Genomic DNA, 19,683 nt, shown 5'->3' with positions numbered 1-19,683 from the left:
CCGAGCAGCGTCGACTGGGTAAGAGAGAGGGTAAAGCGCACAGGGCGCAGCCGGGGTTCAGAACCGAGTGGCGTCAACGAGAGAGGCGCGCAGGAAAACGCGCAGAGCGCAGTCAGTGTTCAAGGGCCGAGCAGCGTCCGCGGAGAAGAAAGGGAAGCGCGGGAGACGCCATCTGAGACGCAGCGGAGAAGAAGGGAGAGCGCGGGAGACGCCATTTTTTTTTTAGCCGCAGCGGAGAAGAAGGGAGAGCGCGGGAGACGCCATTTTGTTTGAGCCGCAGCGGAGAAGAAGGGAGAGCGCGGGAGACGCCATTTTGAGCCAGTCTAACCACACCCAGGGATGTCGAAGAGTGGCAGTGTCACAGCGTTCGACGGTGAAGTCGAAGATTGGACGACATATGTCGAACGCATAGAAGTGTACTGCAAGGCGAATGAAGTGCCAGATGACAGGAAAGCGCTGGTATTGTTGAATTCAATGGGTGCAAAAACGTATGGCTTGCTGCGAAACCTAGTAACCCCAGAGAAGCCAGCGGAAAAGGATTTTGAAAACATAGTTTCAATACTACAGGACCACTTAGACCCCACACCGCTGCTGATAGCGGAAAGATTTAAGTTTCACAAAAGGAACCAGCATAAAGATGAAAGTAATGCTGAGTTTTTAACGGAACTGCGCAAGCTATCGAATCACTGCCAGTTTGGAACGGGACTAGCAGATACGTTAAGGGACAAGTTTGTGTGTGGGCTTCAAAGTGAAGGAACCCAGAAACGGCTTCTATCAGAAAAGGATCTTACGCTGGACAAGGCTTTCAGCATGGCAGTATCACACGAAGCAGCAGCACGGGGCGCGGCAGAGATACAACGGAGACCGCAAGAATATGGCACAAATGAAATGTCATACGGAACAGTGAAGTGCTATCGCTGCGGCAGAACAACACACGACCATAAGGATTGCTGGTTCAAGGACCAAGTGTGCAGGCAGTGTGGAAAAGTAGGACACATAGCAAGAGTCTGCAGGTCGGAAAAGAAAACCAGCAGCAAGAAATCCCCACAGGAGAAGTACAAGAAGGTACATAAGGTGATGGAGAGTAGTTCAGACGAACTGAAGAGTGACACAGACTCCGGAAGCAAGGAGCTGGGTTGTCTGAAACTACATAATGTGATCAAAACGGAGGATCACCAAACTATCTGGGTCACGCTCAAGATAGCCGGAGTCCAAGTGAAAATGGAATTGGACACAGGATCAGCCCTAACGGTCATAACCCGAAGGGACTACAAGCGGCTATTCTCACATATACCCTTGAGAGATATAGAGATTGTCTTGAAGACGTACACGGGGCAAAAAAGTCTACCCCAAAGGAAAAATAAGGGTGAATGTTATATGTAACGGCAAGGAAACACCAAAAATGGACCTATATGTATTGCCAGATGGAGGACCACCACTACTAGGGCGTGAATGGATCCGGAAGATACAGCTAGATTGGCATTCCATACAAGCACTGACTGTAGAAGCCAAAAAGGATGATGACATCACACCTGGACGACTGTCAAAAATGCTAACTGACGCACAAGAAGTGTTCTAGGAGGGACTCGGAACACTAAAAGGCATAGCAGCGACGATCAAAATAGAGGAAAATGCAAGCCCAAAGTTTTTTAAGGCCAGACCGGTACCTTATGCAATCCGCCCAGCCGCCGAAGCAGAGCTGGAAGGTTTGGAACATTCAGGAGTACTGTCCAAAGTGGACTGGAGCGAGTGGGCTACACCCATCATTCTTGTAATAAAGAGGTCGTTGAGTAATACGCCTGGGGAACCAAAGAAGGTTCGCATCTGTGGGGACTTTAAGGTGACAGTGAACCCAATCCTTCACACTGTACAATATCCGCTTCCGCGGATTGAAGATATTTTCGCCTCGCTATCTGGAGGGAAACGCTTCACTAAGATTGATCTGGCCCAGGCGTACCTGCAAATGGAGGTAGAAGAAGCCTCGAAACAGTACCTCACGATCAACACTCATAAAGGTCTCTACCAATACAACCGGCTGGTGTTCAGGGTAGCATCAGCTCCGGCTATTTGGCAAAGGGCAATGGATCAAGTCCTGCAAGGGATTCCAGGGACCCAGTGTTATTTGGACGACATGCTGGTCACGGGCGAAAATGACAGTGATCACCTCGTCAACCTGGAGCAGGTGCTCACTAGATTGAAGGATTATGGGCTCCGAGCTAATCGCCACAAATGCGAGTTTTTCCAGAAGCATATCTCGTATTGTGGCCACATTATTGATGAAGAGGGGTTTCATAAGTCCCCTGAAAAGATTGAGGCAGTAGTCAAGGCTCCAGCACCGGAAAATGTGTCACAACTGAGGTCGTTCCTCGAGTTGGTGAACTACTACCATAAGTTCTTGCCAAATTTGTCTACAGTACTACACCCACTGAACACCCTACTGCAAACGGGGGTACCATGGAAGTGGAATGACGAATGTAAACAAGCTTTCCAGAAGTGCAAAGAATTGATCACATCAAAGAGGCGTTGGCTCATTTCAACCCAGCACTACCAATTCGGTTGGCATGTGATGCATCACCCTATGGCATTGGAGCGGTGCTGTCGCACAAATTCCCGGATGGCTCAGAGAGGCCAGTAGCCTTTGCGTCTCGGTCACTAACCTCAGCCGAGCGTAACTACGCCCAGATTGACAGGGAGGCCCTCAGCCTAGTGTGGGGAGTGAAAAAGTTCAACCACTATCTGCACGGGCAGAAGTTCACCTTGCGAAGGGCGTTGCGGTGATGACTGCGCAACGGCTACAAAGATGGTCTCTTTTTCTAGGGGCGAACCAATATGAAATCGAGTATAAGGGCATGAAACAGCATGGAAACGCTGATGGGCTATCACGCCTGCCACTGTCTACTGCAGAGGAAGCACCAGCAGTGGACCCTGTCGAAATATTTTATTCGACTATGATTGAACGCTTGCCAGTAACTAACGCTGATATCGAGAAGGAGACCCGAAATGACCCGACACTGTCTCGGGTATATGACTTGACGGTGAAGGGATGGCCAACGCATGGCGACTCATTGTTGCCAGCATTCTCATCCAGAAGAGAACAGCTGTCAGTATGCCAGGGGACCTTGATGTGTGGATCCCGAGTGGTAATTCCACCCAAGTTAAGGGAGAGAGTGCTCAATGAGCTTCACGAAGGCCATCTGAGAGGGGTGAAAATGAAAAGCCTTGCTAGGGCTTATGTGTGGTGGCCGGGGATCGATCAGCAAATCGAGGACCTGACAAAGAGCTGCTCAGGAGGCCAGAAGGTCCAAAATGCACCACCACATGCCCCTCTACACCCATGGGAGTGGCCCTCATCTCCATGGCAACGGGTGCATATTGATTTTGCTGTTCCATTCATGGACTCAATGGCCTAGAAATTCATTGACTCCACTTTTGGGGCGCTAAAGTGGGGCGTCCGCTAAAGTTTGCGGCCGCCGCCAAATCTAGGTCACTTCTCCGATATTCATTAGCTTCGCCCTACTAGTTCGGGCGAGCGCTAAAACTGCTGTTGGACGCCTCTCTTTGGGCGCTAAGCCGGAGGTGGTGATCGATAGCGCCAAGGCCGGGCGCAGCGCAGGTGCGGCCATCTCGTGACTGACCGCAGACACCCTGGCGCCGGCCAGCTCTTAAGGGGGAAGGGTCGACTGTGTCTGCTGCCACGCCCTGGATAGTGGAGCCCTCCAGCTCGGCCTGAACACTGCTGCTGGACCCAAATAGCGCCTGAAGACACGGAGAAGGCCCGTGAACGTGCGCAGCGCTTCTCAGAGCGTGATCTGAGTGTGCTGCTTGCTGCTGTGGAGAAGAGGCGCCATGTTTTGTACCCGGACAATGGCAAGAAGGCGACGGTCCGCGTCTACAGGAGAGCCTGGAGGCATGTCGCCAGCAAGCTGTCAGCCAACAGTGACGACCCCAGGACCGGTGCCCAATGCCGCAAAAAGTTAAATGACCTCACGCATTGTCAGGGTGAGTACCCTTTCCAGTGACCTCCTCATCCTTGCATGTGCACCTCACATTATGGGCAAAGGGACCTGAAAGCTCTAATGGTCAGCCTTCATCCAGCAGCTCTGGCACAGGCATGAGCATCAATTGCACATTCTGCACTGAACACACTGGCCAGGCTATTCCACCATGGGAGGCAGTGCACACAAGATCACGGCGACACACTGTACTTAGAGGCCGTCCTTTCTCTTGCAGGCCAAGCTGGCGAATAATCGCAAGAGCCGGACTGCGACCGGGGGAAGGACGACCCCATATCCAGCCACTCACCGACCTGCAACATCGCGTGGAGCGCCTCATGGGTCGCCGGGTGATTGGGCCCGTTGCATGTGGAGATGCCGACCCTGTTCTGGGAAGCAATGGTAAGGACATCACCTTTTGCACCTCTCTCGTCCCAGTTGCGCATCAGATCTACATCCTTTGCCACTGTCCGACCAATGCGCTGAATGCCACCACTCATGCATCCCGCACTGACGCCCTCTCCTCACTCTAAAGCTACTCTTGTGCCTTCCTGCTTTCAGATGGTCAAGAGGAGGTCCCTCAACTTGCCAGTGACAGACCCTCCGAGGAGGAGCAGGAGGAGGAGCAAGAGGAAGGCGGCCCATCAGGGGAACCCTCAGCCGCGGCCACCCAGGCCAATGTAGGGGACACGTCTTCCCTGGAGGGCAGCGTGGTGGAAGTGTCGAAGGGGAGGGGAGCTCCTGGGACCTGCGTGCTGCAGAAAGGCGGGAGGGGGGTGGAAGCTCGGCGGCCTTCTCCCCAGAGTGGGGATACATCAGAGGGGAGTCCAATTGCTGGGCCCAGCGGCCTCCAGCAACGCAGGAAGGGTCGGCCAGCTCGGCGGCCTTCTCCCCAGAGGGAGAGTCCGGCCTCCAGTCAGGAGATGCTCTTCGCCGAGGAGATGGAACGCCTCGAAGACTTGTCCGCGGACTCGGAGCACCGGCACACGGAGCTCATGGCGGCAGTGGCACGGTTGCCTGAGTCCATTGATTCCCTCTCTCGGAGTGTGGCCGAGTTCGGGTCCGTAGAGGCCACCAGTCGGGCGGAATACCGGGCAGATCTTTCAGCGACTGGCCAGGTGATTAGTGGTGCCGTCCAGTCACTGGCTGCTCTGCTGCGGTCAGTGAACAGGTCAACACGGGCACTCACTGCTGCCACACTCGCTGTGTCAGCCAGGCATCGCCAGGGCACCCGGCGCGCTGCAGCAGCACATCGGTCTGTCCCTCGGCAGATTGGTGCGCATGCTGCAGTGCTGGCCCGGGCGAGTGCCAGTGTCTCAGGCGACCAGCGAGCGCCTGCCATCCGCCAGCTTGCCGCCATTCCTCCAGCCGCCACTGCCACTCCCCCAGTGGAGCTGCCAGGAGCTGCTGCAGCGACTGATGCTGGCCAGCCACAGCTGCAGCAATCAACAGCCGGCCGCTTGACGCCCAGACCTCGACTAGGCCGACCCCCAAGGGCATCTGCCATCACGACATGTGCCCCTCAGGAGCCTGCCCCCAGCCTTGCAGCAGCCATTGGCCTTACTTTGAGGCGGAGCAGCAGGGCGGGCAGGGGCCACCCAAAGATGGCCAAGGCATCGCCCTAGCGGGCCAAATAGTCGAATGTGTGGCCATTTGTGTTTGTTTCTTGAGGCCGAGAATTGGATGTTTGTTTTTTGAAGGCCGATGATGTGATGTTTGTTTTGGACGAAGGCCGAGAATGGCGGCCATTTTAGTTGCCCTATTTTGTTAATCCTCCCCAGGTTGTGGGAGCGAGTAATGTGTTTGAGTGTTTTTTGGGGGTTTCCTCTGTTTTTGGTTTTCATGTGGGAAGGGCCCAGAGTTTGTACAATAAAGCATTTTATTTATTCACATTGTCCATGTTTGATCTTTGAAGTGTTTGTTGCCTTAACCGGCTGAGGGCTTGCGGAGCGGCTGCAATCATGTTCTATCATTGGCACAAGCCATTCCCTGACAGGGGGCCCAGAAGTGACGTTCAATAAGCCAACGACGGGCGGCCCTTGGACCTTGTACGTCCCTCCTGGGCTGGTACTCCTCGTCCTCGTCGTCCTCATGCTCCTCCTGCTCCTCCTCCTGAGGTGGTGGTCCAGTGAGGTGGCAGTGCCCGAGTCCTGCGGATAGCCAGGTTGTGCAGCATGCAGCAAACGACGACGAATTGGGAGACTCGATCCTGCGAATACTGGAGGGCTCCCCCGGAGCGGTCGAGACAGCGGAACCGTTGCTTGAGCACGCCGATTGTTTGTTCTATGAGGTTCCTCGTCGCTTGATGGCTCTCGTTTTATGCCTCTTCAGCAGGGGTCGTGGGCGCGCGGAGCGGGGTCATGAGCCAGGTACACAAAGGATAGCCTTTGTCCCCGAGAAGCCATCCTCTTGGGGGAGGCTGTGCCTGGAACATGTCAGCCACAGTTGTCTGTCGCAGGATAAAGGCATCGTGGCTGCTGCCTGGAAAGCGGGCATTGACAGCTAGGATGCGCTGCCTGTGGTCACACACCAGCTGTACATTGAGGGAATGGTAGCCCTTCCGGCTGCGGTAATCCTCGGCATGCTCAAGAGGTGCCCGCAAAGCCACATGCGTGCAGTCAATGGCGCCCTGCACCATGGGGAAGCCCGCTATTCTTGCAAACCCCACTGCACGCTGCTGCTGCTTGTCCAGGGTCATGGGGAAGGAGATGAATTGATGTCTCCTTCTGAAAAGGGCTTCGGTCACCTGGCGGATGCAGCAATGCACGGCGAACTGGGAGATGTTAGCGATGTCCCCAGAAGCGGATTGGAAGGAGCCGGAGGCATAGAAGCTGAGAGCCACCGTCACCTTCACTGCCACCGACAGAGATGTCCTGCGCATCAGCTGTGGCTGCAGATCTATCTGAAGCAGCCGGCAGATGTCTGTAACCACCTCCCTTCGGAATCGCAGCCTCCTAACACACATCGCGGCAGACATGGTCAGATAGGAGGTCTGCTGGCGGTATACCCTGCGTGGGTAAGGCCTCAGTTGGCGACGCCTGTTGCCCCCTCTGCGTCTAGCCAGGGCTGCCACTCTCTCACGGCGTCTGTAAGCCCTTCTGGCATAAGGCTGAAATTCAGCATTGCCACCCAATGCAGCCCCCATTATATGCTGGCAAACACTGAGCTCTGAATGAAGGCTAAGATAATTGGTAAGCTCTGGCCTGAGCCAAAAATACCTGTCCAAGTGTTGGTCCAAACCAGTAAACTCTCCTCCTTGGTCTCTGTCCAAAAAACCGTTGCACAAGAGTGAATGCTGCAAAATGGCTGGCCTTTATACTGCTGGGTAAGTGCCCTTTAATTAGCGCTCCCCCCGGCCCGGCTGGCCTGTGTACCGTTCCACTTCACAGTCGCTCGGGACGCCCGGCGCACAATGGGCTGGCGCGAGTGAAGTTCCGGTTTGGGGCGCACAAAGGGCGTTGCACTATTATATGACGTCATGATCTGCGCGCGCAGCAGGGCGCGCGCTAAGACTTTGCGCCGGCGCTAAATGTGTCCTGAAGTTGGGGAGAGGCGCAGATCGCGCTGCGCCCGGGCGATAAGCGCCTAGCGCTCGAGATCTACTCCCCCTAAGGCGCTAACGGCTGGCGCGCCCAACTGAATTTCTAGGCCAATGTTTTTAATAGCCGTGGATGCGCACTCGAAACGGCCTGAGGTGATCAAAATGTCCTCCACCACCACAGAGAAAACTATTGCAGTCCTACGGACCATATTTGCCAGGAACGGCTTGCCAGAGCAGATTTGCTCTGATAACGGACCACAGTTTGTGTCCGAAGAGTTTCGGAAATTTATGAGAAGGAATGGGGTAAGGCATTACACATCCGCCCCGTATCATCCAGCCACAAATGGATTGGCTGAGAGGTTCGTACAAACCTTTAAAAAAGCAGTAAGGGCCATGTGCGATGACGACATTCCACTGCAGCATAAGGTGGACAATTTCCTGTTCGCCTCCAGAAATGCGACACATGCAGTCACCAACCAGACCCCGGCCATGATGTTCTTTAACCGAAGGTTGAGATCTCGTCTGGATTTGCTCAGACCAAATGTACGAAGAGATGTTGAGAATAAGCAATTCCAGCACATCAATGAGAAGCCGACAAGGAGCTTCAATGTAGGGCAACCAGTCTTGGCCCTCGACTACCGAACAGAGAAATGGCAACCAGGAACGATATGCACACGGCAGGGGCCACTAATGTACACAGTGGATGTTGGGGAGAACATTGTGAGACGCCATGTCGACCAGATCCTAGAGTCACAGGAACGAGTCAACCCCAGGTCTCGCGTACCTGGTGATCAACCCGACATACAGGTAGCATCTACCCCAGAAACAGTAGCATCGGAAGCTGATGAACCAACCGACGACAGGGGGCCAGAATCGCCTCTGCACCAAGAGCAAGACATTCAGGAAAGGCGCTATCCAGAAAGGATCAGGAAGCCGCCCCAAAGACTGAATTTATAAATGGACTATTTTCAGTTAATGTTGCATGTTAAAAGTGTTAATTGTTAAATGAATGTTATGGTACTGTTAATCTAAAAGGGGAGGAATTGTAGTGTATGTACCTTTAAGGGGAGAACTACTTTTTACAGCTCCTGTATACTGTAGTACCGGCAGTGACCACACCTGTATATAAACCCTGAGTAGGGATCTGTACTGTTAGTTTTAGAGTAACCCTCCTCCAGTAAACACCTGTTGTTTGTTATCTGCAGTCTCTGTCTATTTATTGAAGGACACCATACATCAAGATACACGGATTTAACAGTATTATCTAGAATTTCATGTTAATACTATTTTCCAGTTTTCCATGGCACCTGTACCACATGTACACTAACATTTGGATGTCCCCGAGTACTACTTTTTTGCTTTCATGTATGCCTACTCCGTCATCTTAAGCATGATATTGTAAAGATGGTCAAATAATAGTCTTCAGACAATCCTTTTTCTTTTGAAAAGAGCTACATCGAGTCGACAGCACAGAAACCGGCCATCGGCCCAACTGGTTTATGCCGCCGTTCATGCTCCATACGAGCCTCTTCCCACCCCTCTTCATCTAACCCTGAAACTTGTTCTGTTTGTAAAGAGTGTCATTCATTGGTACTTATTTAATATTGGTTTGTTCTGAAATTAAATTTAATGCTTTACTTTGTGGCCTCCTCACCATTCTGGTTTGTGGTAACACTGATCTTAAGGACTCAGAATGGAACATTTGCTCAAGCTTCTAAAGTAATTGATAATGGGGAACTGTTATGATTTTCCTGGCAATATACCAAAATAGTAACTTACTTTTTGTTTGCTAAATATATGTCGAGTAGGTTCACAGGGTTATATTTGTGTGAACTACAGGGCACAGTACAGATCTGCATGAACAACTTTACTAAATTGCTTGTGACATCAGTAATGGATGGAAAACATTGCAGGAACAGCCCTTGGTCTCTGATGATTAAAAAGATTACAATAAGATCTTAGCTTTGCTTCAGATTTAAACAACCATTGTTTTTATATAAAAGTGTAAACATGTTTCTGTGTTTTCCAAACGCTGCAACATAGAGACTCAAATCTAGCAGAACTGCATTGCTGTGTCTCAAACACCAACGTGACAAAAATAACGTGTGGCTGCCCTCCTGAATTGCTCCCCCGTGGCTCGCATGGTGCCTCTTTAACTACTAACCCACTAGGGTCTGATTCAAATAGAGTTTCAAACTTCAACCTCAAAGCCATGGTAACAATAGGTGCTGTCAACCTGCTTCCTGTCAGATTTGTAGTTTCAAGAGTAAATCTTTGATCAGCAATTGTTTCATGGTGGATGGGGCCAGTAGATTGCAGAGCAGTAATGAGCCTATTCAACTGGAGCTAGTCCTCCTCTTTTGAGTTGTTTACAACCAGTGGACATAGGAACTTAGCACACAGATTCCACCCCTTCCAATTTGTGCCTCCATGGGAGAGCACTGCAGGAAATCCTCCATATGCTTTCCTTCTAACCTGAGTTCACAAGGACATTTTCTGTTCCCTCAAAAGTTCTCTATGGTGCTGTGCAATAACATCATGTGGGCAAGGATGCATCTCGTCAGGAACAGAAGTTTTTTCAAAGGGGCACGCCAACCTTGTTCACTGAAGAGTTTGTTTTAGCAGGTTGCTTGACAACGCTGAGTGTAAAAGCAGCTTCAGACTAAAAGAAGTATTAAGTGCAGAGAGATTTTGTGTGGTTTGGGGAACATTTCCAGATTACTGTGGAAGTAAAATGCAATCAACTGTTTGTGGACTTGTGTACTGAATTTTTAAGCTACTACGGGAATATAGGTATGTAATTATTCTATTTAGCATTTTTAATCTTTGCTAATGAGCTGAATAAAACTTGTATTTTTTGTCGTATTGAAATATTGATACAATGATTGAACAGGGAGCTTGTATTTATTTTCCCTGCAATGATCACAAAGGAAGTGGCTCACAGTTATGCACATCATCTGGATTTACTCAGACTTTTAAATGAGACAGCATCTCTTCTGCAGCCTGCATCACCATAAACACAAGATAACCAAAAAAATTGTCTTACTTCCTGTTTCATTTGTCCAAGCTTTTGGCAGAGCAGCCTGGTATTACTTTTGCCAGCAACATTTCCAGAACTACTGGCATCTTTTATGTGGAATGGGTAACTAAAGCAGCCTGTGAAAGTGAAACGTAGGGGATACTTATTCTTTACCCTTTAACTTAGTAGAAGATTTGCCTCATCAACATAGCTGTTTGCCATTTATGATTAGCAGTGTCTTGACCATTTTGGCTTTAACCTATAATTACATTCAGTAAGTAATTATTTTCGGCTGTGCTATGTTAATTGTAGCTCTGGTGTGAACTCAGAAGAGTAAATGTGACTAAAGTTAGTGCTCAGATCGGATTCATGTGGTTTAAAAGCCCTCGTAATGAAGTTTTAAAATGCAGACAGCGAAGACTCCGTTGCCAGTTAATGACAGAACAGCAGTGTTGTGTGAGGTAGGAATTCACCTCCCTGAAACTTGCTTTTTCCGGCAATTTCATGTGACTTTCGCAGCAACAGCATAAAAACTGCTTGTGATCCTGCAGCGACACTGGAGCTTGACTGCAAATTGAGGCATAAAGCAAATTCTGCAGAAATGATGAGTAAGTAATCCAGTTGCATTACCGATACAAGGCTGAGAAGATAGATGTATCTTCCTAAGCTGCTGTTCTGGGAAATCTAAGAGCATATACGTAAAGGATTCTGTACTTAAACTAATTTGTGGAATACTACGCTCTTGCAGATCTTTGAATCTGATAGAACAATAAACTGGAATGTGACATTCTGAGTGCATCCTTCCATTCTAAGTATCGATAAAGGATGTAACACATTAAATTATGCTCTAATGCTCAGTGGGAATCCTTTTTGTTCTGCAGTCTTTTGTATCACAACTCAGTACTGTGAGGAATAGAAATATAAACGAGCTGCTGGGCTCTAATAGTGAATGTTTTTTTCTGGAAATACCTATGGCTCCAGCACATTCCTTTTCCTTTACTGACAAGGGAAATCCTTGGAATGCGGTGCCTAATGAGCGTTAAGTCTCTTGAGGTAATAGAGTAGAATGTTCTGTCTGTGAGGATGTAAAGCAGGGAACTGTGCAGCGTGTGTGTGTGTTGGGGGTGGGGGAGGAGCTCTGAGTATGTCAAAGGGGGAAAGGAAGGAGTCACTCACATTAAGGACAAATTCCCAGCATATTTATTACATGCATGGAATTTACAATTAACTTTTAAAACATTAGGTCAGGTCTGGGCAGCAGGAACTCAAAGCTGGCTCCAGTAAACGCGAATGAAATTGATGTGAATGTGCCATTGTGCATATTGTCGGCTAGTTGACAGAAATATTTTTGATTTGCATGCTTCTTTGAGCACATTAAGATTCTTAGCTTTGATTATTACAAATTGTTCAACTGTGCTAATATTTAACTTTTAATGGAATCTTAACAATACCAGAAGGCAAAGGGGGTTGACAAGGTTGTTACAAACCTTTTCAGCTACCTGCAGTGAGCAGTACATCTGGTTTTTTTATGTTCAGTGTTTGACTTTGCAAGGAGTGGAAATATGGTCACTTCTCTGAAGTATTGTTTTGCTTTGAATGAAGCAACATTTAGAAGCTGATGTTCTGACGGGAGTGCCACAGTTGGTGTACTTCCTGACGACTCAATTTTTTTTTAGCTTTCCGGTACCTTAATGAATAGTTTTGTATTCCTCTGCATAGAATATGTTAACCAACAGGATTTGACAAAATTATAGTTGGCCTGAAAAAAATGTGGGACTTGCTAGAGTGGAGGTTTTGTGTTTGAAGAGGATGCAGGTGTAGTTGAGTGCTGAGTTCATGTTTCAAGCACTTCCTTTAGATCCAGAAGGCTTATCAATTCTTCCAGTTGGTAAAATTGTCCGTTAAAATTACATTAGTTTAATCCCCAGTATAAATGCAGTGCAACAATAAAGGTTTTTTCGCTCAAGAATTGAGAAGTGTGTTCCACTCCAGCTCGAGCTGGCATTTTTAAACCTGACATGCTTGCACAGCTTTTTACTCTGCCTCAAAGAATGTTTACCGGCTTTGGCTAGTGGACAACGAGACCTTCAGCACAATGTTCAGTATAATGATCAAATGTGTGTTTGAAAACTTCATTCCTTTTGGGAAAACATACAGAAATCAATTTTTTCTGGGTTTCTGTTATGCCAGGATCTGACCAAGAAGAGTAAAACCATAGTTGTCACCTATTTTGGACAATGTGTGCAATCTATAAATCAGATTGTCTAGACTAGATAGGGGTAGCTGAAATATTAATTGCAGATGCTGCATATAAGCTCTGTCCTGTTCTTTAAAATTTTGGCCAGGTTTGGGGATAGTACTTGTGATACTGGCTAATGGTTGTACCAACACCTAACTGGGTATTTGCTTCGATAAGATGCAGTAAATATATTGTGCTTTCATGCAGGTTTTTAATCATTGCCAGATGATTTATGAACAATTGCAGTTTAGAGAATTTACTGGCTATTTGTTGATTTAATGTCTACCAAATTATGCAGTAACCTTACTTTGTGTGGAAAATGAGTGATAATGCAGCTCCCGTCTTGTACATATCAGCTGTGTCAATCCATTCAATTTTCTGGGTGTGGGTTGATGGATATTCAACATTCCCATTGCCTTCCACAAACATGTTATATGCACCAGAAGCAAAAGAAACCTTTTGGTACACCATTATTGCAAAAGGAAAATTTGGTTAGTATTCACTGCTGTATGTAAAAATAATTGAAGTCTGGATGGTGCTTCTGGAAGCATATGCAATGGATTGTTCTGTCCACTTAGATCATCCTCTCCCAAGAACTGAAAAAATAACACTGATTTTTAAAAAAAGGAAATAGAATTACTTTTAAATTCAAATAATAATTCACCATAATGTTACTGACTTTTCAATTCAGCTACTGGCAGCTGGGTTTAGTTTTCTTTAAGAAAATGTTGTCACCTGCAGTTATGTGAGCATAGATATTAAAATGAAATTAACACTTAAGTACAAAAAAATAATGGTACCTTTGACTGAGAAGTAAGACGGTCCAAAAAAGAGAAAGCTTTGGTGTCGGGCTGGGTGTTTGCCTCTCTCCTTTGATCATAGATCTGAGCATTGGTTTTGATTGCCGAGATGAGTCTGACCAACTTTAAAGCCAGTTTCAGTGATGACTTTGTCCATGTTTGTACGGCATGGATGTAGCATTCACTTTTGCTGAAAGGGAGTTAAATTGCTGTAAACCTACTGATGTATAGTTAAATAAGGCTATTTTACCACAAAGTTTTTAGTCTAGAAGTTAAAACTGTATTTACTCGAGGGGAAAATTCAGTGACTAGGGCTTTGAAGGAATGTTGAAATTAAGCAGTGGAATGTGCTTGGATCCTTTCTCCAACATTGCAATGTGCTGTTTAAAACAAGGGAATGATCTTTTCATATACTGAAAATATTGTTAACACTGTGTACAAGTGTTGCAATAAAATGATTTGTGATGCATGGATCTTCCCTTCCTCTTAGTATGCATCATAAAATGTATTCAGCTCTATTTTATTACTCAAAAATTGAATGCAAAGCACTGGCATGTGATTTGCTGAATATGTAGACTTTTCTTTCAAATTAGCAGAGTGCCAAATCAACCGGTGTTACCATTAACAGCAATAAAAAAAAAGTGCTTAGAATGCATTGAGATCTGTGGAAGAGATTTAACAACCCATAAACACAGCTGTCCCTTTATTTATACTTCTACAAATCTGTTTGCCCTGGTGGATAGGATTAGCTGGAAGGATGGTACTTAGTTAAAAAATGAGTTGTTGGATTATAAACTGGGTCATGACCTCGTGAAGATAGAATTGTGTATAGAAAACCTAAGTAATGTAGAAGATGGTCACTTGATATCTCTCAGCCGTGGCACAAGATAAGCAGCAGCAGGGGAGAATAACTAAGAAAGAAGAAAGAAAGACTTGCATTTATATAGCACTTTTCACGACCACTGGACGTCTCAAAGTGCTTTACAGCCAATGAAGTACTTTTTGAAGTGGAGTCACTGTTATAATGTGGAAAGGGGGTAAGAGAGTGAAGAAACATTTTCTGATGCATCATTTTTAGTTGCTTATATAAACCTCAGTGATCTACAGAAATTTCTACAGCTTTGTGATCGATTCTGAATAGTTTATCTCTTTGGCTTCAACTTCAAAGGGCACCTTTGAGGTCACAGCAGATTGGTTTGTTGATTTAAATTGCAGATCGTCTCTTTGATTTTTAAATAGGGTTTTCCTGTAACACACGCTGGTTTATTCCATTGTGAAGGCTTTAACCAATTAAATAACAATCTCATTTGACTTGTACATCTGAAAAGATTTTTACATTCTGTAGAATCATACACTCCTTTGATTTGCACTAAAATCTGGCTAATGTATTGAAATGTTTTAGACAGAATTACTGTTTGATTTGTTGCGATCGCCAATGTTAAAGTTGCATGAAATATTATTTAATACGAGAAAGAAAACATCTGAGAATGTTGTTTTTTTTATTTTAAAAAGAGTAGTTTTGGCAGAAGAATTCCTGAAAGGTGAAGGTCTGGAATCACGCTTCTATGAGGAGATGATGCTGGAGTAGAGATGAGCAGAATTAATCGCACAATATCATGAACTTTGTCAAATGGATAGAGAGACTTGAACTAAATCGTAAGCTATGTTTACTGAAGATAGTTAACCCATTACAGATGTAGGTGGGAAGAGACTGGGCAAGGGGAGAAAAAATAGAGTTGAGATAGGAAGCCAGTCTCTGACTTCCAGATGTCCAGTCTCTTCCCACCTACATCCACCACTCTTCCGACTCCCTCCACCACTTCAACAGTTTCCAGTTTCCTGACCCTAACCGTTTCCTTTTCACCATGGACGTTCAATCCCTTTTCCATCCCCTACCAGGACAGCCTGAGGGCTCTCCGCTTCTTCCGTGAAAGAAGGCCCAACCAGTCCCCGTCCACCACCACCACCCTCCTCCACATCGAACAACTTTTTTGACTCCACTCATTTCCTCCAAATAAAAGGTGTTGCTATGGGAACCCATATGGGTCCCAGCTATGCCTGCCTTTTTGTAGGAGATGTGGAACATTCTTTGATCCAGTCCTACTTGGGACCTTCCCTCACATTTTTTTCCGGTACATTGATGACTGCATTGGTGCCGTTTCCTGCTCTAGTCCCGAACTGGAAAATTTCATCAATTTTGCTTCCAATTTCCAACCTTCCCTCGCCTTCACATGGTCCATCTCCGACTCTTCCCTTCCTCGACTTGTCGGTCTCCATTTCTGGGGATAGGCTATCGACCAACATCCACTATAAGCCTGTTGACTCCCCCCCCCCCCCCCCCAGCTACCTTGAATACACTTCCTCCCACCCCGCTTCCTGCAAGGGCTCTATTCCATTCTCCCAGTTTCTCTGTCGCATCTGTTCTGACGATGCCACCTACCATACCTGCGCTTCTGACATGTTTTCCATTTTCCTCAACCGAGGATTCCCCTCGACCGTGGTTGACGGAGCCCACGACCGTGTCTGTTACATTTAACGCACTTCTGCTCTCACCCCTTCCCCTCCCTCCCAGAACCACGATAGGGTTCCCTTTGATCTCGCCTTCCACATTCAACGGATCATCCTCTGCTATTTCTGCCACCTCCAGCATGATCCCACCTCAACACACTTTCCCCTCCCTTCCCCTTTCGGCATTCTGAAGGGACCATTCCCTCCGCGACACCATGGTCCACTCCACTATCACCCCCAACACCCACTCCCCTTCCCACAACACCTTCCTGTGCAAGCCCAGGAGATGCAACACCTGCCCTTTTACCTCCTCCCTTCCCACTGTCCAGGGCCCCAAACACTCCTTCCAGGTGAACCAGCAATTTACTTGTACTTGCAGTTTAGTAAATTGTATTCGCTGCTCACGATGCGGTCTCTTCTACATTGGGGGGACCAAATGCAAATTGGGTGACCGCTTTGTGGAACACCTCCGTTCAGTCCGTAAGCGTGCCCCTGAGCTTCCGGTCGCCTGTCACTTTAATTCTCCGCTCCACTCCCACTCTGACCTCTCCGTCCTCGGCCTCTTGCACTGTTCCAATGAAGCTCAATGTAAGCTTGAGGAACAGCACCTCATCTTTCAGTTAGGCACGTTACAGCCTTCTGGACTCAACATAGAGTTCAACAATTTCAGACCATAACCTCTGCCCCCATTTTTTCAGATGGCAGCTGTTGTTGATGATTCTATATTCCCATTTACACCTCCTCTAGACCCATCTTTTGTTTCCTCATTTGTCCCATTACCAACTCCTTTTGCCTTGCACCATCATCCCTTTAGTCATTTAATCTCTCCTGTCTTCCACCCCATCACAGACCTTCCCTTTTGTTCTTCCCTTCCCCCCCCCCTTTCCCTACCCCTGCACTTGTTAGTTACATCTCTAACCTTTTCCAGTTCTGAAGATAGGTCAGCGACCTGAAACGTTAACTCACTCTCTCTCTCCGCAGATGCTGCCTAACCTGTTGAGTGTTTCCAGCATTTTCTGTCTTCTAAACAAGTGCTGGTTTAAGAATACAGCCTCCAGGAAGGACTAAGAATAGTTGTATCCTAAGGCTGCTGTAAATTCAGATTACCCACCCCAATTTTTTCCACTTCTCTCTCGGATGCGCTGACTATTACTGACGGTTCTGTAAATGTTGCAATACTTTGTTTTCTCTCCCAAGTGCTCTACTTGTGTGAGCCTCAACAGCAAGTTGGCAACTTATTCAATCAAGCCAAGTCCAATCCTGCTTTCACCCAATGTCTATACACTAAGGGCTGGATTTTACCTGCTGAGATGAGTTGGGGGTAGGACTGTTGCCTTCCGGGTTCTAGTCCCCCAGCGATGTCCGACGTACAGACGCTGTTTTCCCCTGATTGGCCTGCAGGCTTGCTGGCCAATTAAGGGAAAGCTGGTGTCAGCGGACGTCAGTTGATGATGCTTCATCTGCCGGTTTTCGAAAAGGGAGATGATCCATTTATTTTTGACAGATGATTTGACAGTGTTTGACAGCATTGAGGTGCTGTCAGACATTGACAATCACTGTACAAAGGTGAGCCCTTTCACCCAGGCTCTCCAGTGACTCCTTAGGAGAAAACAGATGGCAGCTGCACGTGAGGGTATAGAAGCGATCTGTCACTTCTCCCAATGAGGTGAGGCCACACAAACATTTCAAAGCTTGTCACCAACAGCAAAAATCGAAAATCATTTTGCTTCCAATTTCCATCCTTCCATCCTTTCCTTTCCCAACATTTCCTTACCTCTGATACTCACCAGTGTCCCATTGCATCCTTCACACCACTTCTGCAGCTGTCATCTATACACAAACATTACAACAGACCCACATCACGCCTCACTTACCTTGATGGGGTTCCCGGACGTCGGGAAGCCCTGCAACAGAAGTCTCAAAATGGGAAAAAGCCTCTTAACTGCCTATTAACTACCTGTTAACAAACAGTTAAGTGGCTATAATCCTCTTCCCGCCGCAAGGAGTCGTGTCCCTGCGCAAATCGGGGACCCGACTCCTGGGAAGATTGGTTGGAGGCAGGTTGGGAGTGGGATCGGGACCTGCTCCCATTCTTTTTGATTTTCCCAGCAGTCCCGCCTCCAGACCCGCCTCCCCAGGGCTAGTAAAATCCAGCCCTAACACTTTCAGCAAGAACTCAGTGGATAACAATTTCAGGTGGAAACCAGGCTGATTTTTCTCTAGCCCAGGGTTACTGTAGCAGCACAGCTGCTCCCCTTAATGAGATTAGCCAACAGCACAGAGTCATAGAGTTAGACAGCACACATCTTTAAATCACTCCATGTCCTTGCCCAACCGTTCCTTCTCGATATTCTATTCTCACGCCCGCATGCAACAAGACCTGGACGACATTCAGGCTTGGGCTGATAAGTGGCGGGTAACATTCGTGCCACACAAGTGCCAGGTGATGCGCTATCAATTACTCATAAAAGACTGAGAGTTAAGAGAGTAACTAAAGGCTTTTATTAGCAAAGAACAGAGCATGCCTCTCGTGGTTGACTGGGTTCCAAGAAGGCAGGGGGCTGCAGGTCAATCACCTTTATACCTGGGCCTGTGTGGGTGGAGCCAGCCGAGACATGTTGAGGCATGCATAGGTACAACAGTGTGTAACAACAACAACAACAGTGGTTTACCACATTCACCCCTTGTTTAAAATTGAGTCCGGCGGGGTGAAGTGTACTAAAGGTTCGTGTAAGTAAGTCTATCAGGTGGCCTTGTATGCCGTCCTAATCGTCGTGGTGGCGGCGGTGATGGTGCAGCATCCAACGTTGAGTCTGGCGTCTCATTGAGTGGTTGGGTGGTCAATGACGGGTCCTGGGGCTGCGGCATGCCGTCTAGCGGGGTTGGGTTGTGGGTAGTGGTGGATGGCAATGGTAGTGTTTCAGGGGCACCCAAAGGTGCGAGATCTCGTGTGGGGGCTGTGTCCTCCCGCCCGTCCGGGTACGCTACGTAAGCGTACTGGGGGTAGGCGTGGGTAGTGGTGGATGGCGAGGGGGGTGTTTCGGGAGCACCCGAAGGTGCGAGGTCTCGTATGGAGACTGTGTCCTCCCGCCCGTCCGGGTACACCACGTAAGCATACTGAGGGTTGGCATGGAGGAGGCTCACCCTCTCGACCAGGGGGTCCGTCTTATGGGACCTCACGTGCTTCCGCAGTAGGACGGGTCCTGGAGAAGTCAGCCATGTCGGTAACGAGGTCCCCGATGTGGACTTCCTGGGGAAGGAGAACATTCTCTCGTGAGGGGTAGCATTGGTGGCTGTACAGAGCAGTGACCGAATGGAATGGAGCGCCGCAGGGAGGACTTCCTGCCAGCAAGAGGTCAGGAGGCCCTTAGATTTCAAGTTTAAAAGGACTGCCTTCCAGACCGTCGCATTCTCCCTTTCCACCTGGCCATTCCCCCGGGGGTTGTAGCTGGTGGTCCTGCTTGTAGCGATACCTCTCGAGAGCAGGTACTGCCGGAGTTCGTCGCTCATAAAGGATGAGCCCCTGTCGCTATGAATATAGCTAGGGAAACCGAACAAGGCGAAGAGGTCATTCAGACATTTAA

At 47.9% G+C, this 19,683-nt stretch overlaps 1 protein-coding gene across 6 annotated transcripts in view; it reads left to right on the top strand.

Annotated features, from left to right (window-relative positions):
• Positions 1–19,683, top strand: part of LOC147117099 (sickle tail protein-like) — a 702,547-nt gene that overhangs the window by 211,112 nt on the left and 471,752 nt on the right. The window contains exon 1 of one of the 6 annotated variants that reach the window (XM_085987761.1): positions 10,308–10,326. The exons of the other annotated variants lie outside the window; for them this stretch is intronic. The gene's annotated coding sequence lies outside the window, so the exon portion shown is untranslated. Of the gene's footprint in view, positions 1–10,307; positions 10,327–19,683 lie in introns of those variants that run through there. 6 annotated transcript variants of the gene reach the window in all.

The sequence above is a fragment of the Somniosus microcephalus genome, chromosome 5 (genome assembly GCF_052327205.1).
Source record: "Somniosus microcephalus isolate GS21.2 chromosome 5, FLI_Smic_1.0, whole genome shotgun sequence".
NCBI lineage: Eukaryota > Metazoa > Chordata > Chondrichthyes > Squaliformes > Somniosidae > Somniosus > Somniosus microcephalus.
This window is presented reverse-complemented; position numbering and strand designations above follow the sequence as displayed.